The 21,311-nt window shown below is 44.6% G+C and overlaps 1 protein-coding gene and 1 long non-coding RNA gene across 2 annotated transcripts in view; one reads left to right on the top strand and one right to left on the bottom strand.

Moving 5' to 3' along the window:
* Positions 1–14,336, top strand: part of LOC134911342 (uncharacterized) — a 54,026-nt gene extending 39,690 nt beyond the window's left edge. The window contains exons 2-4 of the long non-coding RNA XR_010176495.1: positions 10,981–11,029; positions 12,727–13,008; positions 13,462–14,336. This is a non-coding gene — a long non-coding RNA (uncharacterized LOC134911342). The remainder of the gene's footprint in view (positions 1–10,980; positions 11,030–12,726; positions 13,009–13,461) is intronic.
* PPM1L (protein phosphatase, Mg2+/Mn2+ dependent 1L) overlaps positions 1–21,311 on the bottom strand; it is a 407,817-nt gene that overhangs the window by 336,168 nt on the left and 50,338 nt on the right. The gene's annotated exons all lie outside the window — the stretch shown is intronic.

The raw sequence follows: 21,311 nt of genomic DNA on the forward strand, positions 1-21,311 counted from the left end.
TTGTAGACGGCTCTTACTTCCAGAATGTTTATCAGCAGGCCGGCTTCCTGACTTGACCACCTTCCTTGGAAGGTTTCCCCTTGAGTGACTGCCCCCCAGCCCCGGAGACTTGCATCCATGATTCAGTACTGAATCCCGAATCTGCGGCCCTCCAGAAGGTGAGGCAGGTGCAGCTACCAGAGGAGTGAAATCCCAGCCTTTGGTGACAGACGTATTCTCTGGTGCATGTGTAGATGGGATCCCGACCACTTGTCCAGGAGATCCAGTTGGAAGGACCGAGCGCGAAACCTCCCGTACTGCAGGGCTTCGTAAGAGGCCACGATCTTTCCCAGAAGGCGAATGCATTGATGAACCGATACCCGGGTTGCCTTCAGGACATCCCGGACCATTGTTTGTATCACCAACGCATTTTACTCTGGAAGAAACACCCTCTGCACTTCCGTGTCGAGGATCATTCCCAGAAAGGACAACCTTCTGGTTGGTTACAAATGTGATTTTGGAAGATCCAGGATACAGCCATGTTCCCTGAGAAGCTGGGTCGTGAGAGCTATGGACCGTAACAGCTTCTCCTTGGACGATGTTTTTATCAGCAGATCGTCCAGATATGGAATTATGTCCACCCCCTGTCTGTGGAGGATAATCATAATTTCCTCCATCACCTTGGTGAATACCCTCGGTGCTGTGGAGAGGCTGAATGGCACGGCCTGGAACTGAAAATGACAGTCCAACAGTGCGAATCGAAGATAAGCTTGATGCGGCAGCCAAATCGGAATGTGGAGGTACGCATCCTTGATATCCAGGGACAGAGGCGGATTTAGACCACATGGGGCCCTAAGCAAGACAACGATTTGGGGCCCCACTTACTCAAATAATCTTTAATGTGTGCACCTGCCCAGTCAGTGTATGCCCTGATTGTAGCAGGCAGATGGCAGTGGTACTAATGTACTAATTACTGACAGCCAGGGGTGGTTTGGGAATTTGGGAAAAATTTCCAAAAGTGGCCCCAGAGAAACATGGCCATAAGCAAATGTTGGAGAGGTCAGCAGACCATTAGCCCTAGTGCTGACCTCACCCCGGTGAATAATATACAATGTACCTCCCAATTTTCTAGTGTACTTGTCACAGGGAGTTGATGGTGCTCAAGGTAAATAAAGGAAAATGGCACGTCTAGGCGTATGTTCACAACAAATGATGCGTTACCCTACAGTCGATAATGGTAACAGCTGCTGCCACTTAGATGCTCCATAACCACAGCCAATAACACACGGGTATAACAGAAATCCTTATATTCAGCCATCAATTATAGGAATAACAATAAATGTCACCAGCTAATAAAAAGCTCAGTGCCATTTATTGTTTTTATTTTAGTTTTTTTAGTGCGTATCCTCAAACTCATATTCAACACTGATCCTTGTAATATAACCAGATGGCACATTAGTAGGTGAAAGCTGGCTCCAATAAGATGAGCAGTGCAGTAATTGAAATAAATATTAAAGATCCCACTGACGCGTTTCTTCTGTCCTGCGGATTTATCACTTATCACCTTATCACTGACCACCACAGATCATCCACCTGTGCATCTTTTTTCTAATCAATTTATTTTTTTTATGTCCCTGGCACCATTTACAGTAGCACACGCAGGGTGAGTTTCTGAGTACCCAGAACCCCCTCCCCAACTCGGTCCCAGATCAATGCTTCTCTTCACCAGGGACCTAAGCGTCAGCTAGCCGCAGCCCTTTCCCTTCAGGCACCCTCGGAACCACTGCTCAGTGTCCCCTTTTGTACTGCAGTTTATGCAGCGCCTACCCGCTGACTGCGTACTGACAATTCTCCTGGTGACCGCTGACTGCCTGTCCACGCAGGCCTTTCTTACATGGGTTCGCGGCTCATGGTAATATTAGGAAGAGTGTCCAGGCTTGTGAGCCCCTGCAAGCACGGCAGAGGACACCACCCGGTTACATCACCAGCATGGGGCATGCCATCACGGCGCTACATATGTAAGTGTCGTACAGTATGTGTGTGTGTTTCTATGTGTGCATTTTTATATGTATGTGTGTTTGTATATGTTGTGTGTGTATATGTTGGTGTATACGGGCTCTATGTGTTTGTGTTCTATGTGTGTGTGTGTATTCTATGTGTTTGTATGTATGTGTTCTATGTGTGTATATATACTGTATATATATATATATATATATATATATGTGTGTGTGTGTGTGTGTTTTTGTGTCAGTACATGTATGTGTTCTATGTAACATATGTGGAATTCACCCCCCACCGCTTCCCCCAACGAAACCTGCGTTTGCCCAGCAAACATGCATGGAAGACCGCCCCCCCTCACTGGAAATCCTGCATTTGCACCGGCTTTATATGACGTTCAATAAAATCCAGATACTTAAATAGTAACACATTATAAAAATATATAAAAAAAATGTGTATATATAACTATGTATAAAATATGCCAATTATGAATTCAGTGACAAAATACTATGGGAGGTATGTAATGGTGTCCGAGATCGCCAACTTAAGCAATTTATTTTATACACTGGTGGGAAAGTACAAAAGGCAGGAAGGGGGGGGGGAGGCAATACGCTGGATGGGAAGGGGTATCATTAGGCTGGAGAAGGGAGGACATTGGAATGACTGAGGGGAGGACACTGTGACTGGACTGGCTTGGAGGTCCTAGGTGGAAGTGAGATGGGGTAGTGAGCTGGTTAGGGAGGTGAGGAGGATGACACTAAGCTGGCAGGGTGGGAGACACTGGGATGTGGGGGGGGGGGGTGAGATGGTGGGAGACACTGGGATGTGGGGGGGTGAGATGGTGGGAGACACTGGGCTGTAGGGGGGTGAGATGGTGGGAGACACTGTGCTAGAGAGAGACACTGGGATGTGGTGGGGGGAGTGAGATGGTGGGAGACACTGGGCTGGAGAGAGAGACATTGGAAAGGGTGGGGGTCTGTGAGATTGGGGGGCAATGGGCTGAGGGGAGGGGGACACTGGGCTGGGGTATGGAAACACTGACCCGGGGTTGCTTCAAATCCTGGCCCTGAGCACACCAACGGCAGCCTCCTAAGCACACCGACAGCAGCCTCCTAAGCAGCCCCTCAGTCTCCGGCTGCTGCTGCAATCTGGTGTATCCGGAAGAGGCTGCCGGGGATCCGTGTATGGCCAGAGTTCAGGAGCCAGGTGGTGGAGTGGGACCTTTTCCACAGCAATGCGGGTCGGGTCAGGCGCCAGACAAACGTATGCTACCCAGGCAGTCACCATCAGTGAGAGTGAGACGCCCGCGCCGAGCTTTGAGCAACTGGAGGTGGGGCCTCCCTCCAGTTCACTCTGGTTGTCTGCTGAGGCCAGCTTCCGATCAGCGCTGGCCGGGAGTCGGGGAAGTGAAACATGAAAAAAATAGCCTGCCAGGAGTAGCCAGCAATCAGAAAAGTCACCATGAAAGTCCCGTCAGCGGGCCCCTTGGTACCCCCGGGCCCTAAGCGACTGCCTTGGATGCCTAGCGGTAAATCCGCTACTGTCCAGGGATACCAGGAATTCCCTCTCCTCCAGACCTGATATCACTGCCCTCAGAGACTCCATTTTGAACGTGAACTCCCTCAGAAAGGGGTTTAGTGATTTTAAGTTCAGAATGGGCCTGACCGAACCATCCGGTTTCGGTACCACGAAAAGTTAATACTGCGCTGCGACCCTGAAGCCGCCATCTTCACACCGGGCCCCCCGCTTGCTAGGGGGGTCGGTGACTCACTCGCCACTGATCTTCTGGCTCTTTAAGGGGGAGGCGGCATGCTGCTGGGGTGAGCGATCCCCTGTGGCGGGCAACGATCTACCCCCTCATGAGCTCAGTGTCCTGTCAGCGGAGATAGTGGCTCAGACCCCGCAGGGCGGACACTACTCCCCCCCCTTAGTCCCACGAAGCAGGGAGGCTGTTGTCAGCAGCCTTCCTGTAAAATTATAAACTCTAAAATAAACTTTACTAGAGAAACTCTGGAGAGCTCCCTTAGCTGTGACTGGCTCCTCCGGGCACATTTTCTAAACTAAGTCTCGTAGGAGGGGCATAGAGGGAGGAGCCAGCCCACACTCTCAAACTCTTAAAGTGCAAATGGCTCCTGGTGCACCCATCTATACCCCATGGTACTAATGTGGACCCCAGCATCCTCTAGGACGTAAGAGAAAATGTAGAAGTGATTTTTTTGTAAGCTGTTCAAGTGCTTATTGGCTTCAGCATGTATATTAGGGAGACTCCCTTCCACATCTCACTTCACTTCCTATGGGGAAGTCATATCACAGTTCTCAGCAAAACACGTCACCATGGCTCCAACATCACATGTGGTATTGGGCCACAGGAGTGTAGGCCATAATGCTGCAATTTACCCCAGCCTCCACTGTGGCCACCTTCCAACTGCAGAAAAGCAATAGACAAGTATACCCCAATGTTTGTGATGCCGCTGCCACTAAGCCATGCGTGCCATTTATTATCAATATGGGGAAGGGGGTTAACAAAATCCCCAATTATCTTTAAGCATTAGCTATAATCACTCAAATGATTGTACAAATAAACTAGTACATCCATCTGAAATTAAATTATTTACAACATAAAAGCAATCTCATGTTACCCTTTAATTGTCAAATACAATCAAGTGACAATAACACTATTTTGTCCCTTTGTATTGGTCTAATATAAATATTAAGGGATAATAGTAACATATAAAAATACTGTGATTCCAGGATTTTATCTAGCTTCTGTGATGCTAGTAAGTCAGCGTGAGATATCACCATTTAGTACACTTACATTATTTGATTTATGCTCCTCGTAATGGCTTTATCTCTTCCCAGAACTCTCCTGCCAAGCTAATAGAGGCACGCTAATCCTTTTACAATACTATAGCTTGGAGGCATGGCCTAATGACAAGCAATATCATTATGGAAGTAGTATGACATCACTGGAGGTGTGGCCTGGAACAAATGATGATCAGATAGAGATCAGGCAATAAGGAAGCAAGCACAATTCTCTGAGTTTGTCCATAGTCTTGCTATAACATAAAACATTGTCCCACATAAGCCTTCTCCTGTGTTAAGTATATAGAAAAAATAATCAGAGGTTAAATCCATTAATGTGCATTTGGATCATTTTCCAACTAATTTTACTTACCTAGTCACATCAGCAGTATTAATGCTAGAAAATGAGCACTTTGAGTTTTGGAGTGATTTACTAAAGTGCAGCTGTTATATGTGGGGCTTGTAAGCTTTGTGATTTATGACACCTTGGCGGTAATTCAGACCCGATTGCTAGGCTGCGTTTTCGTACAGCGGGCGAACAGGTCTAAACTGCGCATGCGTATGCACCGCAATGCCCAGACGCGTTGCACGGGTACAAAGCGGATCGCCGCTCAGCGATGGGTTTGTGCGAAGGATCCATTCGCACAGGCGTTCGCAAGGAAATTCACAGGGAGAAGGCATTTGTGGGTGGCAACTGACCGTTTTTAGGGAGTGTTTGGAAAAACACAGACGTGTCCAAGCGTTTGCAGGGCGGGTGTCTGACGTCAATTCCGGTCCTGAACAGGCTGAAGCGATCGCAGCGGCTGAGTAAGTCCTGGGCTGCGCAGAGACTGCACCAAATCTGTTTGTACAGCTCTGCTACACATGCGTTCGCACACTTGCAAAGCGAAAATACACTTCCCCAGTAGGCGGCGACTATCTGATCGCAGCAGTGCAAAAATCGCTTGCTAGCAATCAGGTCTGAATTAGGCCCCTTATTATTTAATAGTTCCAGTTCTGAAACAACCACACAAATTGAGCAATAAACAACTGTGCACCATAAATGAGGGATTTTACTTTAGACATGGATCTGATACGTGTGATATGTTTAGTAATTTGGCCTGTCAGGACAGAATATGGTCATTATTACCAAGGAACTAAAACTTATTTAATTATGGGGTAAATAACACATTATTAAATACGCAATACAAAAATATTTATTGATATGGCAAAATTATTTTATTACATTCCAATACTATTTGAATTGTAATGTAGAAACAATTATTTCATGATGAAGATACAATTGCTAGTGCACATTGGTGGCACGGCAAGTGACAGCCCCATCCTAAAATAGTAACTGTTGTGATTGACATAAATAAAATCTTATATAACTGCCTGCCCCTGTAATAAAATAGGGATTAATGCCACTGTAATAAAATATTACATTCAGATTTTCTCCTTAATAAAATAAGAAAACCTGGGTTTCCGGAGAGTAAACATGCTAAAATTTGTGAGTCTCTTGGATATAACATGCCAATGATAAATTGGATAAATAGGCAATGGGTCAGACGGGGATGCTGTCAGGATCCCTACAGTCATAATACTGATAGTAAGTACATATGGGGGGTAGAGTTTGGCACTAGGGGGAGGGTTCAGGTTAGGCTGCGGGTGGCTGATAGGGTTAGGCTGTAGGAGGGGATGGTTATAGACTGCGGAGGGTACAGTTAGGATTACGCTGCGGCAGGGGTGGGCTAGGGTTAAAATACTTATCGTGATCCATCAGGATTTTGACTGTCGGAATGATGCTGTTGGGATTTCCTACCCAACCCGTCAAGGGATCAGGTAAGAGACAACCATTCACTGGGCACTAGTTGCATCACTATGGCATTTTAAGCCTCATATTAATGAGGAACTGTCTCCTAGAGAACTTGCAAACTGCACATTCATGGATCTTGTTCCTGTCCACAAAACAGCCCGCTTCACTGTATGTGACAGGTGCACTTTAAAGGGGCATTTCATTTGCTTAAGATTGTGCCACAGTGAATAATATCCAAATCTCTTGGCCCTTTACCTAACAATATAATCTGGTGAAAAAGATGTTCTTAGAATGTATTTGAGAGAAAAAGAGAGTAGGAATAAAATAAATGTATCAAAATCCATCAAATTCAATGCAACAATAAAGAAATCATAAAAGTTAATATTTTGTCATTGTAAATCCTTTTGTAAATATACTTGTTTTTACATACTGAAACTTATCCCTGCTTACGTATTTTATTCTCAAATCCAGCTGTAATGAAAATTTAATTAAAAGAAAAAAACCCTTTGGCACTGCAGTGGTGGAAAAATGTACTATAGTCAAGACACCACACAGGCCTTGACAATATACAGAAAAACTATAATTTGCATTTTAATTTTAGGCAGAGAGAACGCAATAACACTGGAAAACGCATTGCTTTGCATCTCCAGAATTCTCAGGTGCTATACAAATATGACTATTTCCGAACATAACATGTGTTACCATTTTGAAAAACAAAACAAACAGCAATGCTATATTAGAAGCACAAGAATTCCACGTCCAGCAGATTTCCTACAAAGTTTGAGCATCCTGCCTTTATTACAAGATGCTAGTTATCAAATGTATAAATCATTTGTAAAAGTTAGTGCATATTAGCTGAAAAATGAATGACAGCTTCCATTGTATGTGGGAATAATAGCCCCTCTTACAAGAACCTGTGTTTTATAGTATAATAAAGAAAGACCAGGCAGTGCTATCGACCATATCATGGGATAAATTGCCTTTGTTATTATGCTCTCTTGAAAAGAAGACCATCATTCCAGAATCCATTTACATTTGACATTTAAGTGCTAAAAATAACAGATTTAAATAAATATAAATTCATTAAATCTGTCCTAATTTACAACTGCCTGATAGAATTCCCACCCCACAAAATCCTATGTATTTCTCTTCAGATTTTTTTTTTCTTCATCAGAATTCCAGCAATTCTATAGACTACTTCCTTGCTTCAGAGTAGGATATGAGGTGAATAGCGACACTGGTATAATAAGGAGGAATTAATTATTCTTCTATGAATATTTTTTTTTTTGGTCTATTTTTTTTGGGGGGGGGGGGGGGGGGGTTAAGTAAAGATACTTCACTTTTATTAATATCATGGGATCGTGGGAGTATCACAGTTGCTCAATGTCATAACACCTAACTACAGTAAAATAAATTAAATTGACTTTGGGGGTAATTCCAAGTTGATCGCAGCAGGAAATTTTTTAGCAGTTGGGCAAAACCATGTGCACTGCAGGGGAGGCAGATATAACATTTGCAGAGAGTTAGATTTGGGTGGGTTATTTTATTTCTGTGCAGGGTAAATACTGGCTGCTTTATTTTTACACTGCAAACTAGATTGCAGATTGAACACACCACAGCCAAATCTAACTCTCTCTGCACATGTTATATCTGCCTCCCCTGCAGTGCACATGGTTTTGCCCAATTGCTACCAGAATTCCTGCTGCGATCAACTTGGAATTACCCCCTTTGTCTTTTCAGACGTTAGGGCCCTACACATTGGCCAAGGTGCCCGACGGCTGATACGGCCGATGGACGACCCGGCGGCGGGGAGCGGGTGACGGGGGGGAGTGAAGTTTCCTGCATGCTAATATGGACAAGCTTGTCCATATTGGCTTGCATGTATAAACGAGCCGGCACCAATGATGAACGAGAGCAGAGCCGCGCATCGTTCATCGTTGGTGCCTACACACTGAGCGATATGAACGATATCTACTTCATTAATGAACGAGATTGTTCATATCACTCAGTGTAATCGGCAAGTGTGTAGGGCCCTTTATGGGGGAGATTTATCAAATCTTGGACAGAGATAAAGTGAATTTGCTCATAGCAACCAACCACCTTATAACTCAATTTTTTTTACTACAGCCTGAAAAATGAGTTAGGAGGTGGTTGGTTGGTACTTTATCTCTCTCCAAACTTTGATAAATATGCCTCCCCAAGTTGGAACCTTTCATATGATGATGCCAAATTTGGGATTGATGGTGCTAGTAGGAAAGATTAGAGATTACAGATAAGTCTGTCTATTAATAAGAAATTCATTACGGAGGGTAATTTTCCTGACTATTCACTACAACCCTGCATTCAGAATGTACGACAGTAGAGATGTACCCAAATAATAAAGTAAGTGAGCACAATGTTATTCAAATCTGCTCCACCTGCATCACGTGTCGAAAAATATGGCCTGATAGAGTTTGATGCATTAAACAAATAAAAACACATTCATAAAGCCGCAATTACAGGGGTATGTCATCTGCACATACCATAAAATATGTGCAATTCAGCATACTACATAGTGGACATACAGTATGTTAGAGAAAGACGCCTGAAGTATATGAAGGGTTGAGGAGCAGCATATTGCTTTAGAAGCAATAGACGTGCCCTCAGTGGTGTAGCCAAGGCAACACTCTGCCATGGCCACACCCCGTCAAATCATTAGCATGTTGCAGCTGTGACTACTCCCCTTCTATGTGTGTCCATATTTGTTCTACTGCAAACTGATACAGTGGCTGTATTTCATTTTTACAACTGTAAATACAAGCAGAAATAGTGGTAAAGGTGGGTACACAACATGAGGGGGAAAGAAATTTACTAGAATAATATAGATTTCAGGAAGGAACTATAAAAGTTTGCAAGTTACTGGCATTCTGAAGTATGGGCAGTGGGAAATTTGGTTGAGCACAACAAGAGATGTTCATTTTCAGGGTAAAATTGCCAAGGATCTTAAACAGACTCCAAAAAATGATAAGGACACTGGTATTGTGGATCCTGTAGTTGCACAACAGTTGCGGACCCTCCAGTTTCCTCAATTTAGTTTAAAACTTGGCCTGTTACTTTTTCAACAGTTTGCAGTCTCGTGCAACAGACAACTTAGTTTTTTATTGCAAATAAACTCTTCCTTTCTAATGCAATAGTAATGAAATGCCCCAGAAACTCACTTCATTTTTAAAGTTTACCTTCAATTTTTCTCCCAGCATCCTGCATCTTAATATTTAAAACAGGTATGTAATATATGTATGAAGTGTAGAATGTGACTTTCAGCCAGTTTTGCGCTGCAGAAGCAGCGATTGCATAGGGACATAAGTAGAAGGGAATGCAGTATTCATAGCAGCATTTAAGATAGAAAGCTATAACTTATTCAGTCAACACTAATCTGAAAATGGTACAGGCTAGGTCATTTCAAATATTTATAACTTTACTCTGAAGGTAGATTTTTGTAATCCTTAGATGTAATTTGGCCAGAAGACTTAGTTAAAATAAAGCACATTGTCCTTTGCCTTTATAAAATATGAAAATGGTATAAGTGATTGGGCTGTTCTGGAAAGAGACGGTCTTTGAAGTGAGCTTCTTTCTTGAGAATATAACAACTTTCTTTTCTGACTGCTATGCATAATGTAATGAGAGACTGCCAGACTGCTTGACCCACCAGCTGGGTCAGTACCCAACTAACGCCCATCTCTCATGCTAACATATGATGCATAATTGGCTACTCACCCTCTCAAGCTCACATGAGAACTAATTAGCGTGCGGTCAGGTTTCTTCTGACAAGTACAGATGAAACCTGAATTGTATTGTAGTCACAAATAGGAGGCAATCCACAAAGGAGGCTTCATGGGCAGAAAATGAACGATTAATTTTAAGTTAAGATTTAAAGACTGAAAAGCAAAGACTTAAAAAAATGTTTCCCTATATCGCTGGTTTATTCCTATCATTATTATTATTATTATTATTATTATTTTATTTATGTATTTTACTTATTTATTTTATGTTTTTTGAACAGGCCTTTTCATAAAAAAAAGTCTACCTCCAGCTAATTATTTAGATAGGGAGAAACAAAAATATATTTATTACCGTATATATATATATATATTATATATATATATTATTTAAAAAAAATACAGCCCTATCTATACAAGGGCTAGTGGCAAAATATCTTCCATATTGAAAGCATGCAATGCAGCACTAAATGTTGCAGCAATTCTTCTTCTGCTATCACTATTTCAGGATGGCGTTAACCGGAAATAAATGCAGAGAGAATATATTGTTTGATAAAGGCTTTTTCTATTTTACAATACTGCACTGTACATTTTTTTTAAAGATTTTTAATTATTTGTTTAGAACTATATATGTTTATTTTTATGTATTAGGGAAAGTGAAATCCCAGTCCCACGCATGTCCACATGCCACAGAAAATCGGTAAGTTAACTGCCACTATCACCGAGGCAGCTGAGATTACTTTTTAGAGGGTGGGGGGGGGATTCAATTTACCATGATGGACGCAATGTGCTGTTCAGGAATGGCACATCGCACCTGCTGGAACTGCAAGTTTTTCCATGACCTAATACCATATAAGGCCCTACCATATATGGCCAATAAAGCCGAGAATCGCAGAGATGCCAGGTGGCATACCATTCATATCCATAAAGCCTATGGTAGATGAACATTGTAGAAATAGATCTCTCTTTTCCCCCCATCAAAAAGTCCTTCCATGCATTTATGGGGGAATTACAGTGGGGAATTATTTACAGTGGACTGATTGATCCCCTGAAGCTATACAATTACCACCAAAGTCAGCTCGACGCTGGCAATTATTGGGGTTTTTGTTCTGGGACCTACTGGGGTTCGAATAAATATCCCCAATACTTACCCTGTTTTCACGATGGTGGCATTGAAAACACACAGGTCTGTGAATTATTACGGATTCTATGGGGGGAGGGGGGCGATTCAATTGTATATTGCGCCCGATTTCCAGACTAAAGTGACGGGAGACCGTGTGGGTGTGGGTGTTGAGGGAAGGGGGTTGCTATTCAATTGATTATTTGTCAACTTGCGCTGATCACGCACAGACAGTCCAGGTATAGCCATGTTATATGGCTAAACTCAACCAAAGTGGTGGGCGCAACCCGAAAAGTTCCATTTGGGCACCTAAATGTGTCACTTTAAGCACAATTTAGTTCGCCAGCATGGGGGACTGCGAGTTAAAATGTGTCTCCCCGCAGCTTATCGTGCCCCGAACAGAGCAATAATTGAATCGCTCCATTGGGTGCCATTCAGTGGCAGCTGAGAGGAGAAACAATTGAATTCCCCCCTATGTGTTTTCGCCCATATAAATTTGGGCGCCAAAATTAGGGTTTAATTGGATTCCCCCCTGAAAAATGATCAGGGCTAATTGAATTCCTCTCTTAACGTAAATAAAACTGAGCCACAGAGCTGATTGGAAATCATAATTGAAGTAGCAAGGTCAAGGCGAACAACAAAGGACTGGCAGAAGGATGCATACAGTCCTTTTAGTTGGTGAAAGAGTGACTTTTAGAATGATGAAAATACTGGCTGGAGTTTTTATTTAACCCTTCAAGCACTGTAAATGACTGAACTTGTATTTTAAAGCTCTACAAACAAAAAAGGAAACATTGGGGCAGATGTATTAACCTGGAGAAGGCTTAAGGATGTGATAAAGCAGTGATAAGCGCACAGTGATAAACACACCAGCCAATCAGCTCTATTATGCAAATTGACATTTAAGAGCTGACTGGCTGATGTATTATCACCTTGCGCTTAACACTGCTTTATCACTTCCTTATGCCTTCTCCATGTTAATACATCTGCCCCATTCTTCTTAAGGTGGCCTCTCCCACTAGCTCAAGAGCCAGAGTCTGTAGCAGTCATGTCTAAATGACATCAGTCATAAAGTCACCATTTATCATGTCGATCGAATGTCAACAGTGTTTTTATGTTGACACTGACATAAATTAATTTTGTTCAACAATCAATGCTGTGAATGTCAACACTACTATCTAAACCTACCAGTAGCCTAGCCTTAACCTTTACATAATGTAGACATGCACAATGTCAACATGATCCATATAAACATTGAGAACCATTTGACATTACAGTGTCTGCATTCTGAATATTGACATTGCGAAGGTTGACAATATGACTACATACCCAGCAAATAATTAGCAAGGCATGAAAAAGGACAAAGCAATTTGACAATACTCAAATCATACTTGCCGACACTGTGTGCCTCACCTCCAAGAGGTCCCTGGGAAAGAGGTCCAAGTGGTGCGTTCAAGCTGTGTGGAAGTGAATGGAATGTGGAAAGTTGGCCTACGCTCCCAGGAATCCTGAAGAGCTTCCCAGAATTCAGGAGTCTCCCGGACATTGCAGGGGAGTAGGTAAGAGTCAACTATACTATTAATCAATCTAAGTATAGCTTAATTTTTTTTTGAAGGTATGTGATTGGATGCTACGGATAACAATACATTATTCCTGTGCACCAGTTCCCATAATGCGGGTCCAGAGCCTCAGTTATTTTACTAATTGTAGTCCACAGAGATGTGAACTTCATATGTGGGTTGTTCATTGTGAACCGAGACCGTTCCAAGAATTAAAAACAAATATTCACATTACGTATGCTTTGTAACAAATCTTATTTCATAAGACCTCGCCAAGAAGCGCTTATTAATACGTCCAGGGCCGTACTTTGACTGATTGCTAAGTAGCTTTTTTACCCTGTATTAAAGTCAGATCCAATATTTGTATCTATTTTAAGAACACATTACAGTTTTGCTTTCTTGCCATGTTATAAAGCATACTTAATCTCCAGCTCTTCTCTCCTTGTCTAACAGAATCAAAAATAAACAAAGCTGAACGTATTCATTGTCTTCGGGATTCCAAGTCCAGACTTCATAATTACATGTCTAGAGTAGATTGTAAAAACAATTTGTATAACCAATGGGAAAAATGTATTCCCTACTGTAAATTCTAAGGATTTTGGAAATCTGTGACCATATAAAAGCATGAAGCAGCAGTGCACAAAGCTTTTGCACTATGTTACTAGATCATTGCAAATTGCTGCAATCTCATCTACGTATATTAGTTCAATCTACAAGATGGCTGCCTCCGAAGCGTGTAGGAAATACTTTAAGAGGGCGATTCAATTGTTATCACCGCCCCCCACGTCCGTCAGCACCTATACAATGGTTTCTGCTGATGGGTGAGCTGACTTTATTTCTGCTTGCATCTTAGCCTCTGAACGCCCACTTCCCAGTCACTTACAAGGCTCCTGATTAAAGTAATATGTTCACCCCTTAGCTACTTACAAGGCTCCTGATTAAAGTAATATGCTGAACCCTTAGCTACTTATAAGGCTCCTGATTAAAGTAGTATGCTGACCCCGTAGCCACATTTTTTTTTAAATAAAGATAAATACTTTATTTGTCATTGATCAAACAATAAAAATAATGTACAGAACAACGAAATTTCCTCCAAAGCAACCACATATGCATATCAGTCAGAAACAGAATGTACTGTATATTAGAAATCCCCAATCACGATCATCCTTACTATAACCGATGGAAAAAACTGTTTCTGAACCGTGAGGTTCTGGATTTCACACAGCGGAAATGCCTTTTCGAAGGTAAGAGGGCAAACAGACTGTGGTATGGATGTTCACAATCCTTTAAGATGCTATTTCCTTTCCGTATGCTGTTCTTGATATATACCTCCTCAACTGTGCGCAATTCTGTGCCAATAATGGCCCTCATTCAGAGTTGATCGCTCGCTGACTACTTTAAGCAGCCGTGCATACGCATTGTCGCCGCCCACTGGGGAGTGTATTTTCGCTTTGCAGATGCGCAAACGCTTGTGCAGCAGATGTCAGCGTCCGGAGTCTTACCGGTACGCTGGGGCCGCGGGGCTGGCTTCCTTGGCGATGTGCGGGCAGCGGCGGAGGTGGGCTGCTGTACCAGATCCGTGGGCAGCAGTAGCGGCGGTGAGGGGGTCCGCTCGTGGTGGCGGGACGTCGCTACAGTGAGTCGCTCTTGCTGAGCCATTGCTAGGAGACCAGGGGCAGTGAGCAATGTGGCTTTGCAAAAAGGTCTGCATTACTGGGCGCCGCCATGTTGGAGACCAAGTTTTGAGCATAGTTCCTGTTTCCTGTCTCTTCCAGCCAATCCAGGGGAAGCTCTCTCTATAAAAGGGGGCTGGTTTAGGACAGGGATGCCAGTGCTTCAAGTTACAACCCTGTTGTAGGTGCTTTAGCTTGTGCTCCCAGGATTCCTGCTGTATTCTGGTTCCTCCTGATCCTGCTTGGTCGGTTCTCTGTTGCTGCTGCAGCCCTGCCGTTCCTACCCTGCTACTGCCTGTGGAAGTGCCTCATTTTCCAAGCCACAGTCCACAGTCCTTGTCTCCAGCCACGTCTCCAACCATCATCCACAGTTCCACAGTTCATCATCTACAGTCTCGTCTTTCAAATCACAGTCCACAGTTCTTTGCGTCCAGCCACGTCTTAACCATCGTGCTCCAGCCTCGGTTCTCTACCTCAGCCCTGTACATAATAAATACTTTCCATTGACTCTCAAACCCCGCCTACGTTCTTCATTGCTCCGTGTCCCATGCGAAGGAACTATGGGGGTAATTCCAAGTTGATCGCAGCAGGATTTTTGATAGCAATTGAGCAAAACCATGTGCACTGCAGGGGAGGCAGATATAACATGTGCAGAAAGAGTTAGATTTGGGTGGGTTATTTTATTTCTGTGCAGGGTAAATACTGGCTGCTTTATTTTTACACTGCAAATTAGATTGCAGATTGAACACACCCCACCCAAATCTCTCTCTCTCTGCACATGTTATATCTGCCTCCCCTGCAGTGCACATGGTTTTGCCCAATTGCTAACAAAAATCCTGCTGCGATCAACTTGGAATTACCCCCTATATCCAGCCCCCTCATCTGGTTCATTCACAGCCTGATACCTCCTCGGGCAAATCTCAGCTGCCGGATCCTCAAATTCTGCTAGACGTGACAGTAAGCACTGACCCAATGAATTCGATGGGTGATCAGGCCTCAGGAGGGGATTCAACTACAGATATCTGGTCTCGCTTAAGTAAGCAGGAGGCCACACAATCTCAAATCGTGCAGTTCATGCAGAGTATGTCCGAACGTCTCGATTCTCTCTGTGTTGCCATGACGGCCTCTCAAGTATCTACAGCTGCTCCCACATTAGCACCTCCGGGCCCGCTTCCTCCTGTACCAGTACCACTTCCACGGTTGCATTTGCCACCTCCCAATAAATTCGATGGGAATCCAAAACAATGCCGCGGGTTTCTTAACCAGTGCGAAATCCAGTTCGAACTACAGTCGGCCAACTTCCCATCGGCATGAACCAAAGTAGCCTATATAATTTCTTTACTTACCGGGCAAGCGTTGGAAAGGGCTTCACCTTTGTCGGAGAGGATGGATCCCATCTTATCTAACTATACAGAATTCGTGGCCACCTTCCGAAAAATCTTCGACGAACCGGGCAGGACTTCAGCTGCCTTGTTGGAGATCCTGCGTCTGCGTCAGGGCACGCGTACCGTCAGTCAGTACGTGATCCAGTTTCGCACCCTTTCCTCGGAACTGAACTGGAACAAGGAGGCTCTCATTGCAGCTTTCTGGAGCGGTCTCTCCGAAAAGATCAAAGATGACCTCGTAACTCAGGACATACCTGATAAATTGGATACACTAATTTCTTTATGCAATAAGTTAGACCTGAGGTACAGAGAACGCTGTATGGAGAGGTTGCGGTCAGATCGCCCTAAGCCTAGAGTTGTTCTTCCACCAACACCATCATCACCAACTGCGGAAGAACCCATGCAGATTAATCGTTCCCGCCTCTCCAATGAAGAACGTCAGAGACGGCGACAAGGGAACCTCTGCCTGTATTGTGGTGCATCTGATCACTTTGTTAAAACTTGCAATCTACGTCCGGGAATTCGCCCGCTCCTAGTTTGTGCTGGAGAGGTCAAGCTAGGAGAATTCTCAGAATTACATACCAAGAAAGAGTCTGTCCTGTTAACCCAGTTGGAGCTCCCTTCTTCTTCTCTTCTCATCCCTGCCCTACTCGACTCCGGAGCCGCCGAAAGCTTCATTACATCAGCTCTGGTCAAACGATCTGGAATACAAACAGTTCCTCTGGATCGTACCATTTCTGTTACCGCAGTGGATGGAAGTTATATCCCTGAGGGTATTATATCCTTTCGTACTATTCCTCTCAAGATGAAGGTCGGAGTTCTCCATTCAGAAGAAATCTCTTTCCTTGTAATTCCTAAAGCCTCTCATGAACTAATCCTAGGGTTTCCATGGTTAATCAGACACAATCCCCACATAGATTGGCAAACTATGGATGTTCGCTCTTGGGGACAAGACTGTTTTCAGAACTGTTTACCTTCAGTTAGACCTCTCTGTTCTTCCAGCCCTACCAGCCTTCCTGTGGAGTACCAAGCTTTCAAGATGTTTTCAGTAAGCAAGGGGCGGACACCTTGCCTCCGCATCATACTTGGGATTGTCCCATCGAGCTAGTACCGGGTAAGACTCACTTCCCGAGACACAGGCCATGTCGGAGTATATAAGGGAGAACTTGGAGAAAGGGTTCATCAGGTCTTCTACATCTCTGGCTGGAGCAGGGTTTTTCTTTGTCAAAAAGAAAGATGGGGGGTTGCGGCCCTGTATTGACTATAGAGGTCTCAATGACATAACAGTTAAGAACAGATATCCATTACCTCTGATTCCACAACTGTTCGACCGTGTAAAAGGAGCTACTGTATTTACTAAGTTGGACTTACGGGGGGCCTACAATCTTATACGTATTCGCCCAGGGGACGAATGGAAGACGGCATTTAATACCCGCGACGGCCAATACGAATACCTGGTAATGCCTTTTGACCTATGTAACGCCCCAGCCGTCTTTCAAGAGTTCGTTAACGAAATCTTCAGAGATCTTCTCTATGACTGCTTGGTAGTATATCTGGATGATATCTTCATTTTTTCTAAGGATCTGAAGACCCATCGGGAACAAGTCAAAGAAGTGTTAACTCGTTTACAAGGAATCAGTTATTCTGTAAGTTAGAGAAGTGCACCTTTGAAGTACCCACAATTCCATTCCTCGGTTACATTCTTTCAGGGCAGAAGTTACAGATGGACCCCGCTAAAGTCCAGGCGATTCAGGTTTGGGCACTTCCAGCTACCCTTAAAGGAATTCAACGTTTCCTGGGGTTTGCCAACTTCTACCGAAGATTCATTCAAAATTATTCTTCTGTCATAGCTCCTATAACCGCATTGACTAGGAAGGGAGCCGATCCTGCCAAGTGGTCTACTGAGGCTTTGGAAGCTTTTTCATCTTTAAAGGAGGCCTTCACGACTGCTCCAGTTCTTCGACAACCCGATCTCAGCCGTCCGTTCTTGGTGGAGGTTGATGCCTCTACTGTGGGAGTGGGAGCAGTATTATCCCAGCTTTTCGAGGACAAGAAGGTCCATCCCTGTGCGTTCTTCTCGCGAAGATTCTCCCCCGCTGAACAGAATTATGCTATTGGGGAACAGGAATTACTGGCAATTAAGTTGGCCTTTGAGGAGTGGAGGTATTTGTTGAAGGGAGCTCAGCATCCAATTTCGGTAACCACAGATCACAAGAACCTCCTGTATCTACAGTCAGCCCGATGTCTGAACCCACGCCAAGCAAGATGGGCACTCTTCTTTACCCGTTTTAATTTTAAACTCAGTTACCGACCAGGTACCCTCAACAAAAAGGCAGATGCCTTATCTCGCTCCCTAAGTTCAGAAGAACCCTCTGACCGTTCAAAAGAGCAATTTATCCTGGAATCCACCTCTTTTTCTGCAACTAATACCTCTCCACTTCCTCCTCCAGGGAAGATCTTCGTTGCACCAAATCTGCGCAAAAAACTTCTCACATGGGCTCACTCCTCCTCCTTCATGGGCCATGCGGGCGGTCATAAGACACTTAAATTCATTCAGCGCTCCTACTGGTGGCCTGATCTCAGGACTGACGTTCAGGAATTCGTGGCTGCCTGTCCAAAATGTGCTCAGCATAAAAGTCCCAAAGGTCCACCAGCCGGGTTACTCCATCCTTTACCGGTACCACTAAGACCATGGACGCATATTTCTATGGACTTTATTACAGATTTACCTATGTCTGGTGGGCGGAACACCGTATGGGTCATAGTTGACCGATTCTCTAAAATGGCACACTTTGTTCCTCTGGCTAACCTTCCATCTGCATCCCAGTTGGCAAAATTGTTTATAGCAGAGATCTTTCGACTCCATGGTCTACCACAAGAAATTGTGTCTGATAGAGGTCCTCAATTTGTGGCCAAGTTTTGGAGATCCCTATGTTCTGCTCTTGGCGTGAAATTAAACTTCTCCTCAGGCTATCATCCCCAAACGGATGGTCAAACAGAGAGAGTGAACCAGGATCTGGAGACTTTTCTGCGTTTATTCATGTCCTCCTCACAGGACAACTGGCTGGACTTCCTCCCATTCGCAGAATTTGCCCATAACAATCTTTATCACTCTGCCACATAATCTTCTCCATTCTTCATTAATTATGGTTACCATCCAAGAGTTCCTGACTTCCAACTTCTGCCTACGCTCGAGGTGCCTGTCGCAGAGTCAACACTTCGACAACTTACTGAAGCCTGGAAACAAGTTCACAAGACTTTGCTCAAGACTTCCAAGAGATATAAGACCTATGCAGATCTGAAACAAAAAGCTGTACCAAGCCTTAAGGTAGGAGATCGTGTTTGGGTTTCCACACGTAACCTAAGATTAAAGGTCCCTACCAAAAAGTTTGCTCCCAGATTTATTGGGCCTTACCCAATCGAAAAAGTGTTGAATCCTGTGGCTTACAAAGTGAAATTACCTCCGCAGTTAAGAATTCCTAATGCATTTCATATTTCTCTCTTAAAACCATTGGTACTTAATCGGTTCAGAGCCGCTCTGCCTAAATCACCTAAGATCCAATCAGCACATGGAGACGAATTTGAGATTCACAAGATCCTTGATTCTCGCAGACGTTATGGTCGCATCCAGTACCTTGTCGATTGGAAGGGGTATGGGCCAGAGGAGAGATCTTGGGTAGATGCAGAGGATGTCCATGCTCCAAGACTTCTTCGGACACTTCATGCCAAGTTTCCAACTAAACCACATAGGTGTCCGGAGTCCACCCGCAAAGGGAGGGTACTGTCAGCGTCCGGAGTCTTACCGGTACGCTGGGGCCGCAGGGCTGGCTTCCTTGGCGATGTGCGGGCAGCGGCGGAGGTGGGCTGCTGCGCCAGATCCGTGGACAGCAGTAGCGGCGGTGAGGGGGTCCGCTCGTGGCGGCGGGACGTCGCTACAGTGGGTCGCTCTTGCTAAGCCATTGCTAGGAGACCAGGGGCAGTGAGCAATGTGGCTTTGCAAAAAGGTCTGCATTACTGGGCGCCGCCATGTTGGAGACCAAGTTTTGAGCATAGTTCCTGTTTCCTGTCTCTTCCAGCCAATCCAGGGGAAGCTCTCTCTATAAAAGGGGGCTGGTTTAGGACAGGGATGCCAGTGCTTCAAGTTACAACCCTGTTGTAGGTGCTTTAGCTTGTGCTCCCAGGATTCCTGCTGTATTCTGGTTCCTCCTGATCCTGCTTGGTCGGTTCTCTGTTGCTGCTGCAGCCCTGCTGTTCCTACCCTGCTACTGCCTGTGGAAGTGCCCCTGGAAAACCCGGTCCAGTAAGACTCTTTGGGCACAGTCGGCCCCGGGTCTTCTGCCTCGTCTTTCAAGCCACACTCCACAGATCTCCTTCACCAGCCACGCCTTTGTACCACCGACCACCGCCTGCAGATTATTATCTTCAGCCTCGTTTTCCAAGCCACAGTCCACAGTCCTGGTCTCCAGCCACGTCTTCAACCATCATCTACAGTTCCACAGTTCATCATCTACATTCTCATCTTTCAAATCACAGTCCACAGTTTTTGCCTCCAGCCACGTCTTAACCATCGTGCTCCAGCCTCGGTTCTCTACCTCAGCCCTGTACATAATAAATACTTTCCATTGACTCTCAAACCCCGCCTACGTTCTTCATTGCTCCGTGTCCCATGCGAAGGAACTATATCCAGCCCCCTCATCTGGTTCATTCACAGCCTGCTACCTCCTCGGGCAAATCTCAGCTGCCGGATCCTCAAATTCTGCTAGACGTGACAGCAGAGCGCCTGAAAAATTTTTTTGTGCAAAACAAGACCAGCCCTTTAGTTACTCTTCGTGTGCGTTGATTCTAACAACGGAGGGACGGCTTTTGAAGTCACACACCTGTCCAGCGAACGCCCAGCCACGCCTGCGTTTTTTCAGCCACGCCTGCGTTTTTTCAGCCACGCCTGCGTTTTATCAAGCACTCCCTGAAAATGGTCAGTTGCCACCCAGAAACGCCCACTTCATGTCAATCTTCCTGCGTTCAGCCGTGCGCCTGGAATGTTCGTTAGACTCTGTGCAAACCCACAATGCTCATTGTACCCGTACGATGCGCCTGCGCATTGCGGTGCATACGCATGCGCAGAAATGCGATTATTAGACTGATTGCTGCGCTGCGAACAACAGCAGCTAGCGATCAACTCGGAATAACTCCCAATATTCCTTGCTGTCCTAACCATCCGTTCCAACAGCTTATGATCCGCTGTGGT

This window comes from Pseudophryne corroboree, chromosome 4, assembly GCF_028390025.1.
Source record: "Pseudophryne corroboree isolate aPseCor3 chromosome 4, aPseCor3.hap2, whole genome shotgun sequence".
NCBI classification, from domain to species: domain Eukaryota; kingdom Metazoa; phylum Chordata; class Amphibia; order Anura; family Myobatrachidae; genus Pseudophryne; species Pseudophryne corroboree.